The sequence below is a fragment of the Lithobates pipiens genome, unplaced genomic scaffold (genome assembly GCF_037356315.1).
Source record: "Lithobates pipiens isolate NorthernLeopardFrog02 unplaced genomic scaffold, aLitPip1_a1.2 Scaffold_30, whole genome shotgun sequence".
NCBI lineage: Eukaryota > Metazoa > Chordata > Amphibia > Anura > Ranidae > Lithobates > Lithobates pipiens.
The window spans coordinates 185,023,885-185,041,574 of NW_027507791.1; the positions used below are offsets into that span (position 1 = coordinate 185,023,885).

Below are 17,690 nucleotides of genomic sequence, written 5' to 3' on the forward strand. Positions count from 1 at the left end.
GAGAGGAAAAATACAGCAGGTCGCCAAAGCCAACAACATAATGGAAAAAAGCCTACGGCACCTGGTATTCCCAGGCGGTCTACCATCCAGGTACTAACCAGGCCCGACCCTGCTTAGCATCCGAGATCAGATGAGATCGAGCGCATTCAGGGTGATGTGGCCGTAGGCGATCTTTGCACCCTACTTACAACTCTCTTGACAAAAGCCAAGGTGGTCACCTCGGGCAATCGAGAGGAAAAATACAGCAGGTCGCCAAAGCCAACAACATAATGGAAAAAAGCCTACGGCACCTGGTATTCCCAGGCAGTCTCCCATCCAGGTACTAAGCAGGCCCGACCCTGCTTAGCATCCGAGATCAGACGAGATCGAGCGCATTCAGGGTGATGTGGCCGTAGGCAATCTTGCACCCTACTTACAACTCTCTTGACTAAAGCCAAGGTGGTCACCTCGGGCAGTCGAGAGGAAAAATACAGCAGGTCGCCAAAGCCAACAACATAATGGAAAAAAGCCTACGGCACCTGGTATTGCCAGGCGGTCTCCCATCCAGGTACTAACCAAGTCCGACCCTGCTTAGCATCCGAGATCAGACGAGATTGAGCGCATTCAGGGTGATGTGGCCGTAGGCGATCCTACACCCTTCTTACAACTCTCTTGACAAAAGCCAAGGTGGTCACCTCGGGCAATCGAGAGGAAAAATACAGCAGGTCGCCAAAGCCAACAACATAATGGAAAAAAGCCTACGGCACCTGGTATTCCCAAGCGGTCTCCCATCCAGGTACTAACCAGGCCCAACCCTGCTTAGCATCCGAGATCAGACGAGATCGAGCGCATTCAGGGTGATGTGGCTGTAGGCGATCTTGCCCTCTACTTACAACTCTCTTGACAAAAGCCAAGGTGGTCACCTCGGGCAATCGAGAGGAAAAATACAGCAGGTCGCCAAAGCCAACAACATAATGGAAAAAAGCCTACGGCACCTGGTATTCCCAGGCGGTCTCCCATCCAGGTACTAACCAAGTCCGACCCTGCTTAGCATCCGAGATCAGACGAGATCGAGCGCATTCAGGGTGATGTGGCCGTAGGCGATCCTGCACCCTTCTTACAACTCTCTTGACAAAAGCCAAGGTGGTCACCTCGGGCAATCGAGAGGAAAAATACAGCAGGTCGCCAAAGCCAACAACATAATGGAAAAAAGCCTACGGCACCTGGTATTCCCAGGCGGTCTCCCATCCAGGTACTAACCAGGCCCAACCCTGCTTAGCATCCGAGATCAGACGAGATCGAGCGCATTCAGGGTGATGTGGCCGTAGGCAATCTTGCACCCTACTTACAACTCTCTTGACAAAAGCCAAGGTGGTCACCTCGGGCAATCGAGAGGAAAAATACAGCAGGTCGCCAAAGCCAACAACATAATGGAAAAAAAGCCTACGGCACCTGGTATTCCCAGGCGGTCTCCCATCCAGGTACTAACCAAGTCCGACCCTGCTTAGCATCCGAGATCAGACGAGATTGAGCGCATTCAGGGTGATGTGGCCGTAGGCGATCCTGCACTCTTCTTACAACTCTCTTGACAAAAGCCAAGGTGGTCACCTCGGGCAATCGAGAGGAAAAATACAGCAGGTCGACAAAGCCAACAACATAATGGAAAAAAGCCTACGGCACCTGGTATTCCCAGGCGGTCTCCCATCCAGGTACTAACCAGGCCCAACCCTGCTTAGCATCCGAGATCAGACGAGATCGAGCGCATTCAGGGTGATGTGGCTGTAGGCGATCTTGCCCTCTACTTACAACTCTCTTGACAAAAGCCAAGGTGGTCACCTCGGGCAATCGAGAGGAAAAATACAGCAGGTCGCCAAAGCCAACAACATAATGGAAAAAAGCCTACGGCACCTGATATTCCCAGGCGGTCTCCCATCCAGGTACTAACCAAGTCCGACCCTGCTTAGCATCCGAGATCAGACGAGATCGAGCGCATTCAGGGTGATGTGGCCATAGGCGATCTTGCACCCTCCTTACAACTCTCTTGACAAAAGCCAAGGTGGTCACCTCGGGCAATCGAGAGGAAAAATACAGCAGGTCGCAAAAGCCAACAACATAATGGAAAAAAGCCTGCGGCACCTGGTATTCCCAGGCGGTCTCCCATCCAGGTACTAACCAGGCCCGACCCTGCTTAGCATCCGAGATCAGACGAGATTGAGTGCATTCAGGGTGATTTGGCCGTAGGCAATCTTGCACCCTACTTACAACTCTCTTGACAAAAGCCAAGGTGGTCCCCTCGGGCAATCGAGAGGAAAAATACAGCAGGTCGCCAAAGCCAACAACATAATGGAAAAAAGCCTATGGCACCTGGTATTCCCAGGCGGTCTCCCATCCAGGTACTAACCAGGCCCGACCCGGCTTAGCATCTGAGATCAGACGAGATCGAGCGCATTCAGGGTGATGTGGTCGTAGGCGCTCTTGCACCCTACTTACAACTCTCTTGACAAAAGCCAAGGTGGTCACCTCGGGCAATGGAGAGGAAAAATACAGCAGGTCGCCAAAGCCAACAACATAATGGAAAAAAGCCTACGGCACCTGGTACTCCCAGGCGGTCTCCCATCCAGGTACTAACCAGGCCCGACCCTGCTTAGCATCCGAGATCGAGCGCATTCAGGGTGATGTGGCTGTAGGCGATCTTGCACCCTATTTTCAACTCTCTTGACAAAAGCCAAGGTGGTCACTTCGGGCAATCGAGAGGAAAAATACAGCAGGTCGCCCAAGCCAACAACATAATGGAAAAAAGCCTACGGCACCTGGTATTCCCAGGCGGTCTCCCATCCAGGTACTAACCAGGCCCGACCCAGCTTAGCATCCAAGATCAGACGAGATCGAGCGCATTCAGTGTGATGTGGCCACAGGCGATCTTGCACCCTACTTACAACTCTCTTGACAAAAGCCAAGGTGGTCACCTCGGGCAATCGAGAGGAAAAATACAGCAGGTCGCCAAAGCCAACAACATAATGGAAAAAAGCCTACGGCACCTGGTATTCCCAGGCGGTCTCCCATCCAGGTACTAAGCAGGCCGACCCTGCTTAGCATCCGAGATCAGACGAGGTCGAGCGCATTCAATGTGATGTGGCCGTAGGCGATCTTGCACCCTTCTTACAACTCTCTTGACAAAAGCCAAGGTGGTCACCTCGGGCAATCGAGAGGAAAAATACAGCAGGTCGCCAATGCCAACAACATAATGGAAAAAAGCCTACGGCACCTGGTATTCCCAGGCGGTCTCCCATTCAGGTACTAACCAGGCCCGACACTGCTTAGCACCTGGGCTCAGACGAGATCGAGCGCATTCAGGGTGATGAGTCCACAGGCGAGCTTGCACCCTACTTACAACTCTCTTGACAAAAGCCAAGGTGGTCACCTCGGTCAATCGAGAGGAAAAATACAGCAGGTCGCCAAAGCCAACAACATAATGGAAAAAAGCCTACGGCACCTGGTATTCCCAGGCGGTCTCCCATCCAGGTACTAACCAGGTCTGACCCTGCTTAGCATCCGAGATCAGACGAGATCGAGTGCATTCAGGGTGATGTGGCCGTAGGCGATCTTGCACCCTACTTACAACTCTCTTGACAAAAGCCAAGGTGGTAATCTCGGGCATTCGAGAGGAAAAATACAGCAGGTCGCCAAAGCCAACAACATAATGGAAAAAAGCCTACGGCACCTGGTATTCCCAGGCGGTCTCCCATCCGGGTACTAAACAGGCCCGACCCTGCTTAGCATCCGAGATCAGACAAGATCGAGTGCATTCAGGGTGATGTGGCCGTAGGCGATCTTGCTCCCTACTTACAAATCTCTTGACAAAAGCCAAGGTGGTCACCTCGGGCAATCGAGAGGAAAAATACAGCAGGTCGCCAAAGCCAACAATATAATGGAAAAAAGCCTACGGCACCTGATATTCCCAGGCGGTCTCCCATCCAGGTACTAACCAAGTCCGACCCTGCTTAGCATCCGAGATCAGACGAGATCGAGCGCATTCAGGGTGATGTGGCCGTAGGCGATCCTGCACCCTTCTTACAACTCTCTTGACAAAAGCCAAGGTGGTCACCTCGGGCAATCAAGAGGAAAAATACAGCAGGTCGCCAAAGCCAACAACATAATGGAAAAAAGCCTACGGCACCTGGTATTCCCAGGCGGTCTCCCATCCAGGTACTAAGCAGGCCCAACCCTGCTTAGCATCCGAGATCAGACGAGATCGAGCGCATTCAGGGTGATGTGGCCGTAGGCGATCTTGCACCCTACTTACAACTCTCTTGACAAAAGCCAAGGTGGTCACCTCGGGCAATCGAGAGGAAAAATACAGCAGGTCGCCAAAGCCAACAACATAATGGAAAAAAAGCCTACGGCACCTGGTATTTCCAGGCGGTCTCCCATCCAGGTACTAACTAGGCCCGACCCTGCTTAGCATCCGAGATCAGACGAGATCGAGCGCATTCAGGGTGATGTGGCCATAGGCGATCTTGCACCCTCCTTACAACTCTCTTGACAAAAGCCAAGGTGGTCACCTCGGGCAATCGAGAGGAAAAATACAGCAGGTCGCAAAAGCCAACAACATAATGGAAAAAAGCCTACGGCACCTGGTATTCCCAGGCGGTCTCCCATCCAGGTACTAACCAGGCCCGACCCTGCTTAGCATCCGAGATCAGACGAGATCGAGTGCATTCAGGGTGATTTGGCCGTAGGCAATCTTGCACCCTACTTACAACTCTCTTGACAAAAGCCAAGGTGGTCACCTCGGGCAATCGAGAGGAAAAATACAGCAGGTCGCCAAAGCCAACAACATAATGGAAAAAAGCCTATGGCACCTGGTATTCCCAGGCGGTCTCCCATCCAGGTACTAACCAGGCCCGACCCGGCTTAGCATCTGAGATCAGACGAGATCGAGCGCATTCAGGGTGATGTGGCCGTAGGCGATCTTGCACCCTACTTACAACTCTCTTGACAAAAGCCAAGGTGGTCACCTCGGGCAATGGAGAGGAAAATTACAGCAGGTCGCCAAAGCCAACAACATAATGGAAAAAAGCCTACGGCACCTGGTACTCCCAGGCGGTCTCCCATCCAGGCCCGACCCTGCTTAGCATTGGAGATCGAGCGCATTCAGGGTGATGTGGCTGTAGGCGATCTTGCACCCTATTTTCAACTCTCTTGACAAAAGCCAAGGTGGTCACTTCGGGCAATCGAGAGGAAAAATACAGCAGGTCGCCAAAGCCAACAACATAATGGAAAAAAGCCTACGGCACCTGGTATTCCCAGGCGGTCTCCCATCCAGGTACTAACCAGGCCCGACCCAGCTTAGCATCCAAGATCAGACGAGATCGAGCGCATTCAGTGTGATGTGGCCACAGGCGATCTTGCACCCTACTTACAACTCTCTTGACAAAAGCCAAGGTGGTCACCTCGGGCAATCGAGAGGAAAAATACAGCAGGTCGCCAATGCCAACAACATAATGGAAAAAAGCCTACGGCACCTGGTATTCCCAGGCGGTCTCCCATTCAGGTACTAACCAGGCCCGACACTGCTTAGCACCTGAGCTCAGACGAGATCGAGCGCATTCAGGGTGATGAGTCCACAGGCGAGCTTGCACCCTACTTACAACTCTCTTGACAAAAGCCAAGGTGGTCACCTCGGTCAATCGAGAGGAAAAATACAGCAGGTCGCCAAAGCCAACAACATAATGGAAAAAAGCCTACGGCACCTGGTATTCCCAGGCGGTCTCCCATCCAGGTACTAACCAGGTCTGACCCTGCTTAGCATCCGAGATCAGACGAGATCGAGTGCATTCAGGGTGATGTGGCCGTAGGCGATCTTGCACCCTACTTACAACTCTCTTGACAAAAGCCAAGGTGGTCATCTCGGGCATTCGAGAGGAAAAATACAGCAGGTCGCCAAAGCCAACAACATAATGGAAAAAAGCCTACGGCACCTGGTATTCCCAGGCGGTCTCCCATCCGGGTACTAAACAGGCCCGACCCTGCTTAGCATCCGAGATCAGACAAGATCTAGTGCATTCAGGGTGATGTGGCCGTAGGCGATCTTGCTCCCTACTTACAACACTCTTGACAAAAGCCAAGGTGGTCACCTCGGGCAATCGAGAGGAAAAATACAGCAGGTCGCCAAAGCCAACAACATAATGGCAAAAAGCCTACGCCACCTGGTATTCCCAGGCGTTCTCCCATCCAGGTACTAACCAGGCCTGACCCTGCTTAGCATCCGAGATCAAACGAGATCGAGCGCATTCAGGGTGATGTGGCCATAGGCGATCTTGCACCCTACTTACAACTCTCTTGACAAAAGCCAAGGTGGTCAACTCGGGCAAACGAGAGGAAAAATACAGCAGGTCGCCAAAGCCAACAACATAATGGAAAAAAGCCTACGGCACCTGGTATTCCCAGGCGGTCTCCCATCCAGGTACTAACCAGGCCCGACCCTGCTTAGCATCCGAGATCAGACGAGATCAGACGAGATCGAGCGCATTCAGGGTGATGTGGCCGAAAGCGATCTTGCACCCTACTTACAACTCTCTTGACAAAACCCAAGGTGGTCACCTCGGGCAATCGAGAGGAAAAATACAGCAGGTCGCCAAAGCCAACAACATAATGGAAAAAAGCCTACGGCACCTGGTATTCCCAAGCGGTCTCCCATCCAGGCCCGACCCTGCTTAGCATCCGAGATCAGACGAGATCGAGCGCATTCAGGGTGATGTGGCCATATGCGATCTTGCACCCTACTTACAACTCTCTTGACAAAAGCCAAGGTGGTCACCTCGGGCAATCGAGAGGAAAAATACAGCAGGTCGCCAAAGCCAACAACATAATGGAAAAAAGCCTACGGCACCTGGTATTCCCAGGCGGTCTCCCATCCAGGTACTAACCAGGCCCGACTCTGTTTAGCATCCGAGATCAGACGAAATCGAGCACATTCAGGGTGATGTGGCTGGAGGCGATCTTGCACCCTACTTACATCTCTCTTGACAAAAGCCAAGGTGGTCACCTCGGGCAATCGAGAGGAAAAATACAGCAGGTCGCCAAAGCCAACAACACAATGGAAAAAATCCTACGGCACCTGGTATTCCCAGGCGGTCTCCCATCCAGGTACTAACCAGGCCCAACCCTGCTTAGCATCTGAGATCAGACGAGATCGAGCGCATTCAGGGTGATGTAGCCGTAGGGAATCTTGCACCCTACTTACAACTCTCTTGACAAAAGCCAAGGTGGTCACCTTGGGCAATCGAGAGGAAAAATACAGCAGGTCGCCAAAGCCAACAACATAATGGAAAAAAGCCGACGGCACCTGGTATTCCCAGGCGGTCTCCCATTCAGGTACTAACCAGGCCAGACCCTGCTTAGCATGCGAGATCAGACGAGATCGAGCGCATTCAGAGTGATGTGGCCGTAGGCGATCTTGCCCCCCACTTACAACTCTCTTGACAAAAGCCAAGGTGGTCACCTCGGGCAATCGAGAGGAAAAATACAGCAGGTCGCCAAAGCCAACAACATAATGGAAAAAAGCCTACGGCACCTGGTATTCCCAGGCGGTCTCCCATCCAGGTACTAACCAGGCCCGACCCTGCTTAGCATCCGAGATCAGACGAGATTGAGCGCATTCAGGGTGATATAGCAGTAGGCGATCTTGCACCCTACTTACAACTCTCTTGACAAAAGCCAAGGTGGTCAACTCGGGCAATCGAGAGGAAAAATACAGCAGGTCGCCAAAGCCAACATAATGGAAAAAAGCCTACGGCACCTAGTATTCCCAGGCGGTCTCCCATCCAGGTACTAACCAGGCCCGACCCTGCTTAGCATCCGAGATCAGACGAGATTGAGCGCATTCAGGGTGATGTGGCAGTAGGCGATCTTGCCCCCTACTTACAACTCTCTTGACAAAAGCCAAGGTGGTCAACTCGGGCAATCGAGAGGAAAAATACAGCAGGTCGCCAAAGCCAACATAATGGAAAAAAGCCTACGGCACCTAGTATTCTCAGGCGGTCTCCCATCCAGGTACTAACCAGGCCCGACCCTGCTTAGCATCCGAGATCAGACGAGATTGAGCGCATTCAGGGTGATTTGGCAGTAGGCGATCTTGCACCCTACTTACAACTCTCTTGACAAAAGCCAAGGTGGTCACCTCGGGCAATGGAGAGGAAAAATACAGCAGGTCGCCAAAGCCAACATAATGGAAAAAAGCCTACGGCACCTAGTATTCCCAGGCGGTCTCCCATCCAGGTACTAACCAGGCCCGACCCTGCTTAGCATCCGAGATCAGACGAGATTGAGCGCATTCAGGGTGATGTGGCAGTAGGCGATCTTGCCCCCTACTTACAACTCTCTTGACAAAAGCCAAGGTGGTCAACTCGGGCAATCGAGAGGAAAAATACAGCAGGTCACCAAAGCCAACAACATAATGGAAAAAAGCCTACGGCACCTGGTATTCCCAGGCAGTCTCCCATCCAGGTACTAACCAGGCCTGACACTGCTTAGCATCCGAGATCAGACGAGATCGAGCGCATTCAGGGTGATGTGGCCGTAGGCAATCTTGCACCCTACTTACAACTCTCTTGACAAAAGCCAAGGTGGTCAACTCGGGCAATCGAGAGGAAAAATACAGCAGGTCACCAAAGCCAACAACATAATGGAAAAAAGCCTACGGCACCTGGTATTCCCAGGCAGTCTCCCATCCAGGTACTAACCAGGCCCGACCCTGCTTAGCATCCGAGATCAGACGAGATCGAGCGCGTTCAGGGTGATGTGGCCGTAGGCGATCTTGCACCCTACTTACAACTCTCTTGACAAAAGCCAAGGTGGTCACCTCGGGCAATCGAGAGGAAAAATACAGCAGGTCGCCAATGCCAACAACATAATGGAAAAAAGCCTACGGCACCTGGTATTCCCAGGCGGTCTCCCATCCAGGTACTAACCAGGCCCGACCCTGCTTAGCATCCGAGATCAGACGAGATCGAGCGCATTCAGGGTTATGTGGCCGTAGGCGATCTTGCCCCCTACTTACAACTCTCTTGACAAAAGCCAAGGTGGTCACCTCGGGCAATCGAGAGGAAAAATACAGCAGGTCGCCAAAGCCAACAACATAATGGAAAAAAGCCTACGGCACCTGGTATTCCCAGGCGGTCTCCCATCCAGGTACTAACCAGGCCCGACCCTGCTTAGCATCCGAGATCAGACGAGATCGAGCGCATTCAGGGTTATGTGGCCGTAGGCGTTCTTGCACCCTACTTACAACTCTCTTGACAAAAGCCAAGGTGGTCACCTCGGGCAATCGAGAGGAAAAATACAGCAGGTCGCCAAAGCCAACAACATAATGGAAAAAAGCCTACGGCACCTGGTATTCACAGGAGGTCTCCCATCCAGGTACTAACCAGGCCCGACCCTGCTTAGCATCCGAGATCAGACGAGATCGAGCGCATTCAGGGTGATGTTGCCGTAGGCGATCTTGTACCCTACTTACAACTCTCTTGACAAAAGCCAAGGTGGTCACCTCGGGCAATCGAGAGGAAAAATACAGCAGGTCGCCAAAGCCAACAACATAATGGAAAAAAGCCTACGGCACCTGGTATTCCCAGGCGGTCTCCCATCCAGGTACTAACCAGGCCTGACCCTGCTTAGCATCCGAGATCAGACGAGATCGAGCGCATTCAGGGTGATGTGGCCGTAGGCGATCTTGCACCCTACTTACAACCCTCTTGACAAAAGCCAAGGTGGTCAACTCGGGCAAACGAGAGGAAAAATACAGCAGGTCGCCAAAGCCAACAACATAATGGAAAAAAGCCTACGGCACCTGGTATTCCCAGGCGGTCTCCCATCCAGGTACTAACCAGGCCCGACCCTGCTTAGCATCCGAGATGAGACGAGATCGAGCGCATTCAGGGTGATGTGGCCGTAGGAGATCTTGCACCCTACTTACAACTCTCTTGACAAAAGCCAAGGTGGTCACCTCGGGCAATCAAGAGGAAAAATACAGCAGGTCGCCAAAGCCAACAACATAATGGAAAAAAGCCTACGGCATCTGGTATTCCCAGGCGGTCTCCCATCCAGGTACTAACCAGGCACGACCCTGCTTAGCATCCGAGATCAGACGAGATCAGACGAGATCGTGCGCATTCAGGGTGATGTGGCCGTAAGCGATCTTGCACCCTACTTACAACTCTCTTGACAAAACCCAAGGTGGTCACCTCAGGCAATCGAGAGGAAAAATACAGCAGGTCGCCAAAGCCAACAACATAATGGAAAAAAGCCTACGGCACCTGGTATTCCCAGGCGGTCTCCCAGCCAGACCCGACCCTGTTTAGCATCCGAGATCAGACGAGATCGAGCGCATTCAGGGTGATGTGGCCATAGGCGATCTTGCACCCTACTTACAACTCTCTTGACAAAAGCCAAGGTGGTCACCTCGGTCAATCGAGAGGAAAAATACAGCAGGTCGCCAAAGCCAACAACATAATGGAAAAAAGCCTACGGCACCTGGTATTCCCAGGCGGTCTCCCATCCAGGTACTAACCAGGCCCGACTCTGTTTAGCATCCGAGATCAGACGAAATTGAGCACATTCAGGGTGATGTGGCCGGAGGAGATCTTGCACCCTACTTACAACTCTCTTGACAAAAGCCAAAGTGGTCACCTCAGGCAATCGAGAGGAAAAATACAGCAGGTCGCCAAAGCCAACAACATAATGGAAAAAAGCCTACGGCACCTGGTATTCCCAGGCGGTCTCCCATCCAGGTACTAACCAGGCCCAACCCTGCTTAGCATCTGAGATCAGACGAGATCGAGCGCATTCAGGGTGATGTAGCCGTAGGCAATCTTGCACCCTAATTACAACTCTCTTGACAAAAGCCAAGGTGGTCACCTCGGGCAATCGAGAGGAAAAATACAGCAGGTCGCCAAAGCCAACAACATAATGGAAAAAAGCCTACGGCACCTGGTATTCCCAGGCGGTCTCCCATCCAGGTACTAACCAGGCCTGATCCTGCTTAGCATGCAAGATCAGACGAGATCAAGCGCATTCAGGGTGATGTGACCGTAGGCGATCTTGCACCCTACTTACAACTCTCTTGACAAAAGCCAAGGTGGTCACCTCGGGCAAACGAGAGGAAAAATACAGCAGGTCGCCAAAGCCAACAACATAATGGAAAAAAGCCTACGGCACCTGGTATTCCCAGGCGGTCTCCCATCCAGGTACTAACCAGGCCCGACTCTGTTTAGCATCCGAGATCAGACGAAATCGAGCACATTCAGGGTGATGTGGCCGGAGGCGATCTTGCACCCTACTTACAACTCTTTTGACAAAATCCAAGGTGGTCACCTCGGGCAATCGAGAGGAAAAATACAGCAGGTCGCCAAAGCCAACAACATAATGGAAAAAAGCCTACGGCACCTGGCATTCCCAGGCGGTCTCCCATCCAGGTACTAACCAGGCCCAACCCTGCTTAGCATCTGAGATCAGACGAGATCGAGCGCATTCAGGGTGATGTAGCCGTAGGCAATCTTGCACCCTAATTACAACTCTCTTGACAAAAGCCAAGGTGGTCACCTCGGGCAATCGAGAGGAAAAATACAGCAGGTCGCCAAAGCCAACAACATAATGGAAAAAAGCCTACGGCACCTGGTATTCCCAGGCGGTCTCCCATCCAGGTAATAACCAGGCCCGATCCTGCTTAGCATGCGAGATCAGACGAGATCGAGCGCATTCAGAATGATGTGGCCGTAGGCGATCTTGCCCCCTACTTACAACTCTCTTGACAAAAGCCAAGGTGGTCACCTCGGGCAATCGAGAGGAAAAATACAGCAGGTCGCCAAAGCCAACAACATAATGGAAAAAAGCCTACGGCACCTGGTATTCCCAGGCGGTCTCCCATCCAGGTACTAACCAGGCCCGACCCTGCTTATCATCCGAGATCAGACGAGATTGAGCGCATTCAGGGTGATGTGGCAGTAGGCGATCTTGCACCCTACTTACAACTCTCTTGACAAAAGCCAAGGTGGTCACCTCGGGCAATGGAGAGGAAAAATACAGCAGGTCGCCAAAGCCAACATAATGGAAAAAAGCCTACGGCACCTGGTATTCCCAGGCGGTCTCCCATCCAGGTACTAACCAGGCCCGACCCTGCTTAGCATCCGAGATCAGACGAGATTGAGCGCATTCAGGGTGATGTGGCAGTAGGCGATCTGGCACCCTACTTACAACTCTCTTGACAAAAGCCAAGGTGGTCACCTCGGGCAATGGAGAGGAAAAATACAGCAGGTCGCCAAAGCCAACATAATGGAAAAAAGCCTACGGCACCTAGTATTCCCAGGCAGTCTCCCATCCAGGTACTAACCAGGCCCGACCCTGTTTAGCATCCGAGATCAGACGAGATTGAGCGCATTCAGGGTGATGTGGCAGTAGGCGATTTTGCCCCTTACTTACAACTCTCTTGACAAAAGCCAAGGTGGTCACCTCGGGCAATCGAGAGGAAAAATACAGCAGGTCGCCAAAGCCAACAACATAATGGAAAAAATCCTACGGCACCTGGTATTCCCAGGCGGTCTCCCATCCAGGCCCGACCCTGTTTAGCAACCGAGATCAGACGAGATCGAGCGCATTCAGGGTGATGTGGCCATAGGCGATCTTGCACCCTACTTACAACTCTCTTGACAAAAGCCAAGGTGGTCACCTCGGGCAATCGAGAGGAAAAATACAGCAGGTCGCCAAAGCCAACAACATAATGGAAAAAAGCCTACGGCACCTGGTATTCCCAGGCGGTCTGCCATCCAGGTACTAACCAGGCCCGACTCTGTTTAGCATCCGAGATCAGACGAAATCGAGCACATTCAGGGTGATGTGGCAGTAGGCGATTTTGCCCCTTACTTACAACTCTCTTGACAAAAGCCAAGGTGGTCACCTCGGGCAATCGAGAGGAAAAATACAGCAGGTCGCCAAAGCCAACAACATAATGGAAAAAATCCTACGGCACCTGGTATTCCCAGGCGGTCTCCCATCCAGGCCCGACCCTGTTTAGCAACCGAGATCAGACGAGATCGAGCGCATTCAGGGTGATGTGGCCATAGGCGATCTTGCACCCTACTTACAACTCTCTTGACAAAAGCCAAGGTGGTCACCTCGGGCAATCGAGAGGAAAAATACAGCAGGTCGCCAAAGCCAACAACATAATGGAAAAAAGCCTACGGCACCTGGTATTCCAAGGCGGTCTCCGATCCTGGTACTAACCAGGCCCGACCCGGCTTAGCATCCGAGATCAGACGAGATCGAGCGCATCCAGGGTGATGTGGCCGTAGGCGATCTTGCACCCTACTTACAACTCTCTTGACAAAAGCCAAGGTGGTCACCTCGGGCAATCGAGAGGAAAAATACAGCAGGTCGCTAAAGCCAACAACATAATAAAAAAAAGCCTACGGCACCTGGTATTCCCGGGCGGTCTCCCATCCAGGTACTAACCAGGCCCGACCCTGCTTAGCATCCGAGATCAAGCGCATTCAGGGTGATGTGGCCGTAGGCGATCTTGCACCCTACTTACAACTCTCTTGACAAAAGCCAAGGTGGTCACCTCGGGCAATCGAGAGGAAAAATACAGCAGGTCGCCAAAGCCAACAACATAATGGAAAAAAGCCTACGGCACCTGGTATTCCCAGGCGGTCTCCCATCCAGGTACTAACCAGGCCGAACCCTGCTTAGCATCCGAGATCAGATGAGATCGAACGCATTCAGGGTGATGTGGCCATAGGCGATCTTGCCCCCTACTTACAACTCTCTTGACAAAAGCCAAGGTGGTCACCTCGGGCAATCGAGAGGAAAAATACAGCAGGTCGCCAAAGCCAACAACATAATGGAAAAAAGCCTACGGCACCTGGTATTCCCAGGCGGTCTCCCATCCAGTTACTAACCAGGCCAAACCCTGCTTAGCATCCGAGATCAGACGAGATCGAACGCATTCAGGGTGATGTGGCCGTAGGCGATCTTGCACCCTACTTACAACTCTCTTGACAAAAGCCAAGGTGGTCACCTGGGCAACCGAAAGGAAAAATACAGCAGGTCGCCAAAACCAACAACATAATGGAAAAAAGCCTACGGCACCTGGTATTCCCAGGTGGTCTCCCATTCAGGTACTAACCAGGCCCGACCCTGCTTAGCATCCGAGATCAGACGAGATCGAGCGCATTCAGGGTGATGTGGCCATAGGCGATCTTGCACCCTACTTACAACTCTCTTGACAAAAGCCAAGGTGGTCACCTCGGGCAATCGAGAGGAAAAATACAGCAGGTCGCCAAAGCCAACAACATAATGGAAAAAAGCCTACGGCACCTGGTATTCCCAGGCGGTCTCCCATCCAGGTACTAACCAAGCCCGACCCTGCTTAGCATCCGAGATCACATGAGATCGAGCGCATTCAGTGTGATGTGGCCGTAAGCGATCTTGCTTCCTACTTACAACTCTCTTGACAAAAGCCAAGGTGGTCACTTCGGGTAATCGAGAGGAAAAATACAGCAGGTCGCCAAAGCCAACAACATAAATGAAAAAAGCCTACGGCACCTGGTATTCCCAGGCGGTCTCCCATCCAGGTACTAACCAGGCCCAACCCTGCTTAGCATCCGAGATCAGACGAGATCGAGCGCATTCAGGGTGATGTGGCCGTAGGCGATCTTGCCCCCTACTTACAACTCTCTTGACAAAAGCCAAGGTGGTCACCTCGGGCAATCGAGAGGAAAAATACAGCAGGTCGCCAAAGCCAACAAAATAATGGAAAAAAGCCTACGGCACTTGGTATTCCCAGGCGGTCTCCCATCCAGGTACTAACCAGGCCCGACCCTGCTTAGCATCTGAGATCAGACGAGATCGAGCGCATTCAGGGTGATGTGGCCGTAGGCGATCTTGCACCCTACTTACAACTCTCTTGACAAAAGCCAAGGTGGTCACTTCGGGTAATCGAGAGGAAAAATACAGCAGGTCGCCAAAGCCAACAACATAAATGAAAAAAGCCTACGGCACCTGGTATTCCCAGGCGGTCTCCCATCCAGGTACTAACCAGGCCCAACCCTGCTTAGCATCCGAGATCAGACGAGATCGAGCGCATTCAGGGTGATGTGGCCGTAGGTAATCTTGCCTCCTACTTACAACTCTCTTGACAAAAGCCAAGGTGGTCACCTCGGGCAATCGAGAGGAAAAATACAGCAGGTCGCCAAAGCCAACAACATAATGGAAAAAAGCCTACGGCACTTGGTATTCCCAGGCGGTCTCCCATCCAGGTACTAACCAGGCCCGACCCTGCTTAGCATCTGAGATCAGACGAGATCGAGCGCATTCAGGGTGATGTGGCCTTAGGCAATCTTGCACCCTACTTACAACTCTCTTGACAAAAGCCAAGGTGGTCACCTCGGGCAATCGAGAGGAAAAATACAGCAGGTCGCCAAAGCCAACAACATAATGGAAAAAAGCCTACGGCACCTGGTATTCCAAGGCGGTCTCCGATCCTGGTACTAACCAGGCCCGACCCGGCTTAGGATCCGAGATCAGACGAGATCGAGCGCATTCAGGGTGATGTGGCTGTAGGCGATCTTGCACCCTACTTACAACTCTCTTGACAAAAGCCAAGGTGGTCACCTCGGGCAATCGAGAGGAAAAATACAGCAGGTCGCCAAAGCCAACAACATAATGGAAAAAAGCCTACGGCACCTGGTATTCCCAGGCGGTCTCCCATCCAGTTACTAACCAGGCCAAACCGTGCTTAGCATCCGAGATCAGACGAGATCGAGCGCATTCAGGGTGATGTGGCCGTAGGCGAGCTTGCACCCTACTTACAACTCTCTTGACAAAAGCCAAGGTGGTCACCTCGGGCAACCGAGAGGAAAAATACAGCAGTTCGCCAAAACCAACAACATAATGGAAAAAAGCCTACGGCACCTGGAATTCCCAGGTGGTCTCCCATCCAGGTACTAACCTGGCCCGACCCTGCTTAGCATCCGAGATCAGACGAGATCGAGCGCATTCAGGGTGATGTGGCCGTAGGCGATCTTGCACCCTACTTACAACTCTCTTGACAAAAGCCAAGGTGGTCACCTCGGGCAATCGAGAGGAAAAATACAGCAGGTCGCCAAAGCCAACAACATAATGGAAAAAAGCCTACGGCACCTGGTATTCCAAGGCGGTCTCCGATCCTGGTACTAACCAGGCCCAACCCGGCTTAGGATCCGAGATCAGACGAGATCGAGCGTATTCAGGGTGATGTGGCTGTAGGCGATCTTGCACCCTACTTACAACTCTCTTGACAAAAGCCAAGGTGGTCACCTCGGGCAATCGAGAGGAAAAATACAGCAGGTCGCTAAAGCCAACAACATAATAAAAAAAAGCCTACGGCACCTGGTATTCCCAGACAGTCTCCCATCCAGGTACTAACCAGGCCCGACCCTGCTTAGCATCCGAGATCAGACGAGATCGAGCGCATTCAGGGTGATGTGGCCGTAGGCGATCTTGCACCCTACTTACAACTCTCTTGACAAAAGCCAAGGTGGTCACCTCGGGCAATCGAGAGGAAAAATACAGCAGGTCGCCAAAGCCAACAACATAATGGAAAAAAGCCTACGGCACCTGGTATTCCCAGGCGGTCTCCCATCCAGTTACTAACCAGGCCAAACCGTGCTTAACATCCGAGATCAGACGAGATCGAGCGCATTCAGGGTGATGTGGCCGTAGGCGACCTTGCACCCTACTTACAACTCTCTTGACAAAAGCCAAGGTGGTCACCTCGGGCAACCGAGAGGAAAAATACAGCAGTTCGCCAAAACCAACAACATAATGGAAAAAAGCCTACGGCACCTGGTATTCCCAGGTGGTCTCCCATCCAGGTACTAACCAGGCCCAACCCTGCTTAGCATCCAAGATCAGACGAGATCGAGCGCATTCAGGGTGATGTGGCCGTAGGCGATCTTGCACCCTACTTACAACTCTCTTGACAAAAGCCAAGGTGGTCACCTCGGGCAATCGAGAGGAAAAATACAGCAGGTCGCCAAAGCCAACAACATAATGGAAAAAAGCCTACGGCACCTGGTATTCCCAGGCGGTCTCCCATCCAGTTACTAACCAGGCCAAACCGTGCTTAGCATCCGAGATCAGACGAGATCGAGCGCATTCAGGGTGATGTGGCCGTAGGCGATCTTGCACCCTACTTACAACTCTCTTGACAAAAGCCAAGGTGGTCACCTCGGGCAATCGAGAGGAAAAATACAGCAGGTCGCCAAAGCCAACAACATAATGGAAAAAAGGCTACGGCACATGGTATTCCCAGGCGGTCTCCCATCCAGGTACTAACCAGGCCCGACCCGGCTTAGGATCCGAGATCAGATGAGATCGAGCGCATTCAGGGTGATGTGGCTGTAGGCGATCTTGCACCCTACTTACAACTCTCTTGACAAAAGCCAAGGTGGTCACCTCGGCCAATCGAGAGGAAAAATACAGCAGGTCGCCAAAGCCAACAACATAATGGAAAAAAGGCTACGGCACATGGTATTCCCAGGCGGTCTCCCATCCAGGTACTAACCAGGCCCGACCCTGCTTAGCATCCGAGATCAGACGAGATCGAGCGCATTCAGGGTGATGTGGCCGTAGGCGATCTTGCACCCTACTTACAACTCTCTTGACAAAAGCCAAGGTGG

At 52.2% G+C, this 17,690-nt stretch overlaps 34 non-coding genes and 39 pseudogenes across 34 annotated transcripts; all 73 read right to left on the reverse strand.

Annotated features, from left to right (window-relative positions):
* Positions 1-49: 49 nt before the first annotated feature.
* LOC143948128 (5S ribosomal RNA) lies at positions 50-168 on the reverse strand. Its single transcript, XR_013265367.1, has one exon. It is a non-coding gene; the product is annotated as a 5S ribosomal RNA (ribosomal RNA).
* Positions 169-278: 110 nt separating this feature from the next.
* LOC143953131 (5S ribosomal RNA) lies at positions 279-397 on the reverse strand. Its single transcript, XR_013268241.1, has one exon. It is a non-coding gene; the product is annotated as a 5S ribosomal RNA (ribosomal RNA).
* A 109-nt stretch (positions 398-506) lies between these two features.
* Positions 507-625, reverse strand: LOC143946389 (5S ribosomal RNA; annotated as a pseudogene).
* Positions 626-734: 109 nt separating this feature from the next.
* On the reverse strand, positions 735-853 carry LOC143951275 (5S ribosomal RNA). The gene has a single exon (XR_013266562.1). It is a non-coding gene; the product is annotated as a 5S ribosomal RNA (ribosomal RNA).
* Positions 854-962: 109 nt separating this feature from the next.
* On the reverse strand, positions 963-1,081 carry LOC143951592 (5S ribosomal RNA). The gene has a single exon (XR_013266850.1). It is a non-coding gene; the product is annotated as a 5S ribosomal RNA (ribosomal RNA).
* Positions 1,082-1,190: 109 nt separating this feature from the next.
* On the reverse strand, positions 1,191-1,309 carry LOC143950165 (5S ribosomal RNA). Its single transcript, XR_013265593.1, has one exon. It is a non-coding gene; the product is annotated as a 5S ribosomal RNA (ribosomal RNA).
* Positions 1,310-1,419: 110 nt separating this feature from the next.
* Positions 1,420-1,538, reverse strand: LOC143954983 (5S ribosomal RNA; annotated as a pseudogene).
* A 109-nt stretch (positions 1,539-1,647) lies between these two features.
* LOC143950816 (5S ribosomal RNA) lies at positions 1,648-1,766 on the reverse strand. The gene has a single exon (XR_013266148.1). It is a non-coding gene; the product is annotated as a 5S ribosomal RNA (ribosomal RNA).
* Positions 1,767-1,875: 109 nt separating this feature from the next.
* On the reverse strand, positions 1,876-1,994 carry LOC143953689 (5S ribosomal RNA). Its single transcript, XR_013268748.1, has one exon. It is a non-coding gene; the product is annotated as a 5S ribosomal RNA (ribosomal RNA).
* A 109-nt stretch (positions 1,995-2,103) lies between these two features.
* On the reverse strand, positions 2,104-2,222 carry LOC143953506 (5S ribosomal RNA). Its single transcript, XR_013268581.1, has one exon. It is a non-coding gene; the product is annotated as a 5S ribosomal RNA (ribosomal RNA).
* Positions 2,223-2,331: 109 nt separating this feature from the next.
* Positions 2,332-2,450, reverse strand: LOC143946240 (5S ribosomal RNA; annotated as a pseudogene).
* A 109-nt stretch (positions 2,451-2,559) lies between these two features.
* LOC143948186 (5S ribosomal RNA) lies at positions 2,560-2,668 on the reverse strand (annotated as a pseudogene).
* Positions 2,669-2,777: 109 nt separating this feature from the next.
* On the reverse strand, positions 2,778-2,896 carry LOC143945404 (5S ribosomal RNA; annotated as a pseudogene).
* Positions 2,897-3,005: 109 nt separating this feature from the next.
* LOC143947914 (5S ribosomal RNA) lies at positions 3,006-3,123 on the reverse strand (annotated as a pseudogene).
* Positions 3,124-3,232: 109 nt separating this feature from the next.
* On the reverse strand, positions 3,233-3,351 carry LOC143949867 (5S ribosomal RNA; annotated as a pseudogene).
* A 109-nt stretch (positions 3,352-3,460) lies between these two features.
* LOC143951791 (5S ribosomal RNA) lies at positions 3,461-3,579 on the reverse strand. The gene has a single exon (XR_013267030.1). It is a non-coding gene; the product is annotated as a 5S ribosomal RNA (ribosomal RNA).
* A 109-nt stretch (positions 3,580-3,688) lies between these two features.
* On the reverse strand, positions 3,689-3,807 carry LOC143952265 (5S ribosomal RNA). Its single transcript, XR_013267459.1, has one exon. It is a non-coding gene; the product is annotated as a 5S ribosomal RNA (ribosomal RNA).
* A 109-nt stretch (positions 3,808-3,916) lies between these two features.
* LOC143952646 (5S ribosomal RNA) lies at positions 3,917-4,035 on the reverse strand. The gene has a single exon (XR_013267803.1). It is a non-coding gene; the product is annotated as a 5S ribosomal RNA (ribosomal RNA).
* Positions 4,036-4,144: 109 nt separating this feature from the next.
* On the reverse strand, positions 4,145-4,263 carry LOC143950504 (5S ribosomal RNA). The gene has a single exon (XR_013265865.1). It is a non-coding gene; the product is annotated as a 5S ribosomal RNA (ribosomal RNA).
* A 110-nt stretch (positions 4,264-4,373) lies between these two features.
* On the reverse strand, positions 4,374-4,492 carry LOC143954746 (5S ribosomal RNA). Its single transcript, XR_013269706.1, has one exon. It is a non-coding gene; the product is annotated as a 5S ribosomal RNA (ribosomal RNA).
* Positions 4,493-4,601: 109 nt separating this feature from the next.
* LOC143953017 (5S ribosomal RNA) lies at positions 4,602-4,720 on the reverse strand. Its single transcript, XR_013268138.1, has one exon. It is a non-coding gene; the product is annotated as a 5S ribosomal RNA (ribosomal RNA).
* Positions 4,721-4,829: 109 nt separating this feature from the next.
* LOC143944646 (5S ribosomal RNA) lies at positions 4,830-4,948 on the reverse strand (annotated as a pseudogene).
* A 316-nt stretch (positions 4,949-5,264) lies between these two features.
* Positions 5,265-5,383, reverse strand: LOC143945405 (5S ribosomal RNA; annotated as a pseudogene).
* A 109-nt stretch (positions 5,384-5,492) lies between these two features.
* Positions 5,493-5,611, reverse strand: LOC143948996 (5S ribosomal RNA; annotated as a pseudogene).
* Positions 5,612-5,720: 109 nt separating this feature from the next.
* LOC143951793 (5S ribosomal RNA) lies at positions 5,721-5,839 on the reverse strand. Its single transcript, XR_013267031.1, has one exon. It is a non-coding gene; the product is annotated as a 5S ribosomal RNA (ribosomal RNA).
* A 109-nt stretch (positions 5,840-5,948) lies between these two features.
* Positions 5,949-6,067, reverse strand: LOC143943486 (5S ribosomal RNA; annotated as a pseudogene).
* Positions 6,068-6,176: 109 nt separating this feature from the next.
* Positions 6,177-6,295, reverse strand: LOC143947090 (5S ribosomal RNA; annotated as a pseudogene).
* A 109-nt stretch (positions 6,296-6,404) lies between these two features.
* Positions 6,405-6,533, reverse strand: LOC143945527 (5S ribosomal RNA; annotated as a pseudogene).
* A 326-nt stretch (positions 6,534-6,859) lies between these two features.
* On the reverse strand, positions 6,860-6,978 carry LOC143947753 (5S ribosomal RNA; annotated as a pseudogene).
* A 109-nt stretch (positions 6,979-7,087) lies between these two features.
* Positions 7,088-7,206, reverse strand: LOC143954167 (5S ribosomal RNA). The gene has a single exon (XR_013269182.1). It is a non-coding gene; the product is annotated as a 5S ribosomal RNA (ribosomal RNA).
* Positions 7,207-7,315: 109 nt separating this feature from the next.
* LOC143945880 (5S ribosomal RNA) lies at positions 7,316-7,434 on the reverse strand (annotated as a pseudogene).
* A 109-nt stretch (positions 7,435-7,543) lies between these two features.
* LOC143954902 (5S ribosomal RNA) lies at positions 7,544-7,662 on the reverse strand (annotated as a pseudogene).
* A 106-nt stretch (positions 7,663-7,768) lies between these two features.
* LOC143945288 (5S ribosomal RNA) lies at positions 7,769-7,887 on the reverse strand (annotated as a pseudogene).
* A 106-nt stretch (positions 7,888-7,993) lies between these two features.
* LOC143946666 (5S ribosomal RNA) lies at positions 7,994-8,112 on the reverse strand (annotated as a pseudogene).
* A 106-nt stretch (positions 8,113-8,218) lies between these two features.
* Positions 8,219-8,337, reverse strand: LOC143945289 (5S ribosomal RNA; annotated as a pseudogene).
* Positions 8,338-8,446: 109 nt separating this feature from the next.
* On the reverse strand, positions 8,447-8,565 carry LOC143944453 (5S ribosomal RNA; annotated as a pseudogene).
* Positions 8,566-8,674: 109 nt separating this feature from the next.
* Positions 8,675-8,793, reverse strand: LOC143950770 (5S ribosomal RNA). Its single transcript, XR_013266106.1, has one exon. It is a non-coding gene; the product is annotated as a 5S ribosomal RNA (ribosomal RNA).
* A 109-nt stretch (positions 8,794-8,902) lies between these two features.
* Positions 8,903-9,021, reverse strand: LOC143952292 (5S ribosomal RNA). Its single transcript, XR_013267483.1, has one exon. It is a non-coding gene; the product is annotated as a 5S ribosomal RNA (ribosomal RNA).
* A 109-nt stretch (positions 9,022-9,130) lies between these two features.
* On the reverse strand, positions 9,131-9,249 carry LOC143952293 (5S ribosomal RNA). Its single transcript, XR_013267484.1, has one exon. It is a non-coding gene; the product is annotated as a 5S ribosomal RNA (ribosomal RNA).
* A 109-nt stretch (positions 9,250-9,358) lies between these two features.
* Positions 9,359-9,477, reverse strand: LOC143951832 (5S ribosomal RNA). Its single transcript, XR_013267067.1, has one exon. It is a non-coding gene; the product is annotated as a 5S ribosomal RNA (ribosomal RNA).
* A 109-nt stretch (positions 9,478-9,586) lies between these two features.
* On the reverse strand, positions 9,587-9,705 carry LOC143951407 (5S ribosomal RNA). The gene has a single exon (XR_013266682.1). It is a non-coding gene; the product is annotated as a 5S ribosomal RNA (ribosomal RNA).
* A 109-nt stretch (positions 9,706-9,814) lies between these two features.
* LOC143943940 (5S ribosomal RNA) lies at positions 9,815-9,933 on the reverse strand (annotated as a pseudogene).
* A 109-nt stretch (positions 9,934-10,042) lies between these two features.
* Positions 10,043-10,171, reverse strand: LOC143947631 (5S ribosomal RNA; annotated as a pseudogene).
* Positions 10,172-10,497: 326 nt separating this feature from the next.
* Positions 10,498-10,616, reverse strand: LOC143948524 (5S ribosomal RNA; annotated as a pseudogene).
* Positions 10,617-10,725: 109 nt separating this feature from the next.
* On the reverse strand, positions 10,726-10,844 carry LOC143951907 (5S ribosomal RNA). Its single transcript, XR_013267135.1, has one exon. It is a non-coding gene; the product is annotated as a 5S ribosomal RNA (ribosomal RNA).
* Positions 10,845-10,953: 109 nt separating this feature from the next.
* LOC143947144 (5S ribosomal RNA) lies at positions 10,954-11,072 on the reverse strand (annotated as a pseudogene).
* A 109-nt stretch (positions 11,073-11,181) lies between these two features.
* On the reverse strand, positions 11,182-11,300 carry LOC143946204 (5S ribosomal RNA; annotated as a pseudogene).
* A 109-nt stretch (positions 11,301-11,409) lies between these two features.
* On the reverse strand, positions 11,410-11,528 carry LOC143953002 (5S ribosomal RNA). The gene has a single exon (XR_013268124.1). It is a non-coding gene; the product is annotated as a 5S ribosomal RNA (ribosomal RNA).
* Positions 11,529-11,637: 109 nt separating this feature from the next.
* LOC143954801 (5S ribosomal RNA) lies at positions 11,638-11,756 on the reverse strand. Its single transcript, XR_013269756.1, has one exon. It is a non-coding gene; the product is annotated as a 5S ribosomal RNA (ribosomal RNA).
* A 109-nt stretch (positions 11,757-11,865) lies between these two features.
* LOC143944911 (5S ribosomal RNA) lies at positions 11,866-11,984 on the reverse strand (annotated as a pseudogene).
* Positions 11,985-12,090: 106 nt separating this feature from the next.
* Positions 12,091-12,209, reverse strand: LOC143943804 (5S ribosomal RNA; annotated as a pseudogene).
* A 106-nt stretch (positions 12,210-12,315) lies between these two features.
* LOC143947230 (5S ribosomal RNA) lies at positions 12,316-12,434 on the reverse strand (annotated as a pseudogene).
* A 326-nt stretch (positions 12,435-12,760) lies between these two features.
* On the reverse strand, positions 12,761-12,879 carry LOC143947630 (5S ribosomal RNA; annotated as a pseudogene).
* Positions 12,880-13,205: 326 nt separating this feature from the next.
* Positions 13,206-13,324, reverse strand: LOC143945039 (5S ribosomal RNA; annotated as a pseudogene).
* A 109-nt stretch (positions 13,325-13,433) lies between these two features.
* On the reverse strand, positions 13,434-13,542 carry LOC143947683 (5S ribosomal RNA; annotated as a pseudogene).
* Positions 13,543-13,651: 109 nt separating this feature from the next.
* On the reverse strand, positions 13,652-13,770 carry LOC143954426 (5S ribosomal RNA). Its single transcript, XR_013269419.1, has one exon. It is a non-coding gene; the product is annotated as a 5S ribosomal RNA (ribosomal RNA).
* Positions 13,771-13,879: 109 nt separating this feature from the next.
* LOC143944904 (5S ribosomal RNA) lies at positions 13,880-13,998 on the reverse strand (annotated as a pseudogene).
* Positions 13,999-14,106: 108 nt separating this feature from the next.
* On the reverse strand, positions 14,107-14,225 carry LOC143950523 (5S ribosomal RNA). Its single transcript, XR_013265882.1, has one exon. It is a non-coding gene; the product is annotated as a 5S ribosomal RNA (ribosomal RNA).
* A 109-nt stretch (positions 14,226-14,334) lies between these two features.
* Positions 14,335-14,453, reverse strand: LOC143954719 (5S ribosomal RNA). Its single transcript, XR_013269681.1, has one exon. It is a non-coding gene; the product is annotated as a 5S ribosomal RNA (ribosomal RNA).
* A 109-nt stretch (positions 14,454-14,562) lies between these two features.
* LOC143950177 (5S ribosomal RNA) lies at positions 14,563-14,681 on the reverse strand. The gene has a single exon (XR_013265604.1). It is a non-coding gene; the product is annotated as a 5S ribosomal RNA (ribosomal RNA).
* Positions 14,682-14,790: 109 nt separating this feature from the next.
* Positions 14,791-14,909, reverse strand: LOC143954398 (5S ribosomal RNA). The gene has a single exon (XR_013269393.1). It is a non-coding gene; the product is annotated as a 5S ribosomal RNA (ribosomal RNA).
* A 109-nt stretch (positions 14,910-15,018) lies between these two features.
* LOC143947993 (5S ribosomal RNA) lies at positions 15,019-15,137 on the reverse strand. The gene has a single exon (XR_013265355.1). It is a non-coding gene; the product is annotated as a 5S ribosomal RNA (ribosomal RNA).
* Positions 15,138-15,246: 109 nt separating this feature from the next.
* LOC143945693 (5S ribosomal RNA) lies at positions 15,247-15,365 on the reverse strand (annotated as a pseudogene).
* Positions 15,366-15,474: 109 nt separating this feature from the next.
* On the reverse strand, positions 15,475-15,593 carry LOC143948383 (5S ribosomal RNA; annotated as a pseudogene).
* Positions 15,594-15,702: 109 nt separating this feature from the next.
* Positions 15,703-15,821, reverse strand: LOC143945079 (5S ribosomal RNA; annotated as a pseudogene).
* Positions 15,822-15,930: 109 nt separating this feature from the next.
* Positions 15,931-16,049, reverse strand: LOC143950763 (5S ribosomal RNA). Its single transcript, XR_013266100.1, has one exon. It is a non-coding gene; the product is annotated as a 5S ribosomal RNA (ribosomal RNA).
* Positions 16,050-16,158: 109 nt separating this feature from the next.
* LOC143948320 (5S ribosomal RNA) lies at positions 16,159-16,277 on the reverse strand (annotated as a pseudogene).
* Positions 16,278-16,386: 109 nt separating this feature from the next.
* On the reverse strand, positions 16,387-16,505 carry LOC143951307 (5S ribosomal RNA). The gene has a single exon (XR_013266591.1). It is a non-coding gene; the product is annotated as a 5S ribosomal RNA (ribosomal RNA).
* A 109-nt stretch (positions 16,506-16,614) lies between these two features.
* LOC143944654 (5S ribosomal RNA) lies at positions 16,615-16,733 on the reverse strand (annotated as a pseudogene).
* Positions 16,734-16,842: 109 nt separating this feature from the next.
* LOC143948877 (5S ribosomal RNA) lies at positions 16,843-16,961 on the reverse strand. The gene has a single exon (XR_013265436.1). It is a non-coding gene; the product is annotated as a 5S ribosomal RNA (ribosomal RNA).
* A 109-nt stretch (positions 16,962-17,070) lies between these two features.
* LOC143945080 (5S ribosomal RNA) lies at positions 17,071-17,189 on the reverse strand (annotated as a pseudogene).
* Positions 17,190-17,298: 109 nt separating this feature from the next.
* Positions 17,299-17,417, reverse strand: LOC143948161 (5S ribosomal RNA; annotated as a pseudogene).
* Positions 17,418-17,526: 109 nt separating this feature from the next.
* Positions 17,527-17,645, reverse strand: LOC143954592 (5S ribosomal RNA). Its single transcript, XR_013269569.1, has one exon. It is a non-coding gene; the product is annotated as a 5S ribosomal RNA (ribosomal RNA).
* Between the last annotated feature and the right edge of the window lie 45 nt (positions 17,646-17,690).